This window comes from Dreissena polymorpha, chromosome 2 (genome assembly GCF_020536995.1).
Source record: "Dreissena polymorpha isolate Duluth1 chromosome 2, UMN_Dpol_1.0, whole genome shotgun sequence".
NCBI classification, from domain to species: Eukaryota; Metazoa; Mollusca; class Bivalvia; order Myida; family Dreissenidae; genus Dreissena; species Dreissena polymorpha.
In genome coordinates, this window is record NC_068356.1 from 59,395,296 (window position 1) to 59,399,630 (window position 4,335).

Sequence of the window (4,335 nt, forward strand, 5' to 3'; positions counted from 1 at the left end):
AACGGCGCTACAGTGTATATTTGAATATGGCATATATATTAACGCTGATCATAGCATCATATCCCGGGATGAAATAGTTTTAGTACCACTTAATATCATTACCACTTCACATAGATGGGACGATGTACGCATTTGAAAAAAAAGGAAATTCGTTTTAAGGCATGTTGCAAACAAATAGAATGTAAACATGGAATAATTAATTGTGATGTACATGATTGCTTATGTAATATTAATGTCATGTTTGCTTATATCGAACATATTAATTGTATCTACTTTGGTAATTAGTTTTCTACAAATTAAATTGTCCAATTAGAAATAAATAAATTGTGCAATTTCTCTAAAATAGTTCGTTTGTAAAGAATACAGCATGTTCACTGTTGTAAATGTAAACATGGATGAAAAAGTTCATAAAACGAGAATTTAATAGAATTTAAGAAGTTCAACTGAAAAATGACCCTGTAAACTTCTTATTCTAGCCCTGACGCATTGTTAAATGCACACTTTTTTACTTAAACTCTATCAGTGCTGTAACCGAATTTTGAAGGCATTTGCAAACAATTTGGATCCAGATGAGACGCCTCGTTCTGTGGCGTCTCATCAGGATCCAAACTGTTTGCTATTCTAATAGTATTCTTTGAAAAAAAATGAAGAAAATGATAATTTTAGAAATTCAGCAGACGACATTTTAGCAGACGATGTTTTGCCTTCACCGTAAGAGCTACTACACAGGTGGAAAAAGTAGTTTCAGAATGATATTCATTCAAAGTAGGTTGTAATTAAATTTCTTGATAAGTTGTTAAGCAACAATCACAAAATACGTGCATGCTCATTAGTTTGAGCAATTTTATAACTGATAAAAGCATCATTTTTTATATAAACCTAAAGTATTGTTCCTTATTCTACTGTTACAGTACCGCGTGACAAAGCCCTTTTCAAAAGAATCTGCTATTGGGAGGGTTGTTTACCAAAAAAGTACTTTTATCATCCTAACTTAATAAGTCGAGCAACCGTGTGAAAATAATTTAGTTTTTTGTTACGTCTATTCAACACTATCTAGCCGCCATAGACCGGATCGGCCTTTATACGGCCTTGTAACCCAAGCCGAATCAGTTATTAACTGTTAGCAATTTTTGATGTTTTGTTTGTGATGACATTTGGGTTGTTTACAAGTTTGTATTTATATAAAAATGCAAAAATGAGAAAAAACGTCGTACCTAATTTTCCTGTTTACCTGGACTGACATTGAATGTTTATGATATTAGTTCAGTATCTAAAAAGTAATTTGTATGACAACAGTAACAAAAGATGATTAATATTTTCCACATGCGCACGTTCAAAACTGATGGCGAAACTGGATATTAGTGTCAGTGTCAATATGACTGCTCTAGGCGTATATTATTTATTATTTGTACGGTGTAAACCTTTTTGATTAAACCAATTAAGACAGGGTTTAAACAAATCCATCTACTTGTATTTACAATTTCAAATGAACGATAAAAGCTATAATGAAATGTTGAGAGTGTATTTTGGCCGATACATGATATTAATCTACCTACACATTTTTAGTGTATCTCTCTTAATTAAGAGCTCCAAATATGCCCTTAACAAACTTAACTTCCATGCAAGGTTTGGTATCTAGTTTTAAGTTGATACCTTTTGTGGATTCATAGATACACCCTTGATAAAATTTCAATGAAAAATGAATACGGGGAATTTGCACATTTACCTGAACCAACCTTTGAAGAGCTAAAAGGGGGCATACTTTTGTTTATTAACCGGTTTCTTAGTAAAAATCTAGCTGATAGTCTTATAAGGAATCGAGACGAAAGTCGTGGAAGAATTGATTGTTTTTGCCGTGTTTATGATTGGTGTGACTCAATAAGCAATTTACACAATTATTAGTTTGCATAACATGTTTTTGCACAAGAAAACACAATAACATATTAAGTAACATATGCACAATCTCCAATCCATGCACTCACAGCAAAGATTGGCATGATAACGGCTCTGTAATCCCAAACCATACAATTATTCACTGCTTGCCTTTTTTATGTTTGGGTTGGGATGACATTTCAGTTGTTTACAATAAATATTGTTATTAAAGTGAAAAATGAGGAACAACGGGCTACATAATGTTCCTTCTTAGCTGGAACGAAATTGGATGCGCATGGAATAATTTCAGTATCTAACAGTAATTATTGTGACGAGAGGGACACAAGACGATAAACGTCTTCCATATGCGAACCTTCAAAATGAATGGCAAATTTGGATAGCACTGTTCTCTTTAAAATACTTTCTGTAGGCGTATAGTATGTTAATGTGTACGTCGTAAAAATATGCGATTAAAATTACACCCATCTATTTGTATTTAGAAAATAAAACACCGAAATAATCATCACCGTCATTAACATCAATATCGCCACTACCATCATCAGCATCAAAACGAATAATATCTGCGCCAATACCAATGACATCAACATTACTATTAACAACATCAGAATCACCAGTTGAATCATTATTATCAATTCCAAAAGCATCATCCCCAGCACTTGCATCAGCGTCACCACAATAAAAAACAACGCTACCTTATATCAGCATAAACACCATCGGTATTAGCATCAGCACTATCGAGATTAACAGCAATAACAACGGCATTGTTTTCACCACCACCGATCTCAGATTAATTAAAATTCAAATCAGCATCGCTACCATCGGCATCACCATAACGACCACTGGCTATAACAACACAACGACTATCATATGCATCCGTGCATCGATATCAGTGCCGCCACTTCCGACATAAGAACCACCAACACCCAAATTAGCATCATCACAACCGACATAAGCATCACTACCGCAAACATTAACAGCTGCCTAAACGACATCAGAGTCACCACCGTTTCAACAGTATCAACCTCACCGACATTAGAAACATTTTAGCAAAATTTTAGCAGCACCTCGAATCACCAAAGGCACCAGCAGCACCGCTATCGTCATAAGTATTACCCTTACTTTGCAAGCAGCATTATTTTAAACGACCGCGCAAACTGCATTAAAATGCAGACGACTGTAGACGAAGTTCAACACACAGCAACACTAAATTGTACAAATCGCTATCCGCTGAATCAAAATGCGCGTTTATATTTACTTTATTTTTTAGTTTATTTAATGTTTGTTTAACTTAATTTTTTCTTAGCATTCATAGCATAAAATAAACATCGATTATAACTTTTAAGGAATGACATACACTTAGAAGCTTTATACAACTGATACGCTGTAAACATCCTCTTTTATTATACAACAATATTTTAACAACTGCAAACCCGGTTGGGAGAAATCTATTTAATGGAGATATTTCAAACTAATTCAGACATGACTTAATATATTAATTATCGCATTGTGCACACGATTACGCCATAAAAAAAATTTCAAAAGCATCATTAAGGAATAATGAAAGTGTTTGTTTTAAATGCAGAATCTTTTAAATTAAGTTCAACGTCTCTTAACCCTACAGTCAAGAGATGACCAATGAAGTCGCGACATTTACCTTCTTATTTTGGTTTATGCTCCGCTGATTGGTTGTCTCAGATAACAGATTTGTATCTATTTTTAGACAAACTTTGAACCGCGGTTCAAAGTCTTGAACCCGGGTTTAAGGAATTAATGTAATATGCAAACGGCAATTTGAACCCGGGTTCATAGTCTCTTTTAACTGTTATACCGTGGTTTAAGACATTACTGTGCAATTCGCTTGCCATAGAAGTACGTTTCTAAATTAAAATGCATGTCATTAATAATACGCCAGCGAGTTATTGTCCATTTATAGCATGTGATTTTATTACAATTCTAAAGCATTAAAGGGGCCTTTTCACAGATTTTGGCATTTTTTAACTTATTCATTAAATGCTTTATATTGATAAATGTAAACATTGGATCGTAAAAGCTCCAGTAAAAAATCAAGAATAAAATTAAAAAAAGGAAAAGAACATTGCCCGGAGCAGGTTTCGAACCAGTGACCCCTGGAGTCCTGCCAGAGTCCTGAAGTAAAAACGCTCTAGCCTACTGAGCTATTCCGCCGAGTACATATACTTGAAGTATTTTATACATTATATAAGCAATCTTCGTAGTTTCACAAAATTTAACGACAAAAACAGAACTCTCCAAATTATTCAATCGTTTCGCGTTGCAACGCTTTATAATTTTTAGGTTTTAAAGGGATCTTTTCACGCTTTGGTAAATTGACAAAATTGAAAAAAGTTGTTTCAGATTCGCAAATTTTCTTTTTAGTTATGATATTTGTGAGGAAACAGTAATACTGAACATTTACCATGGTCT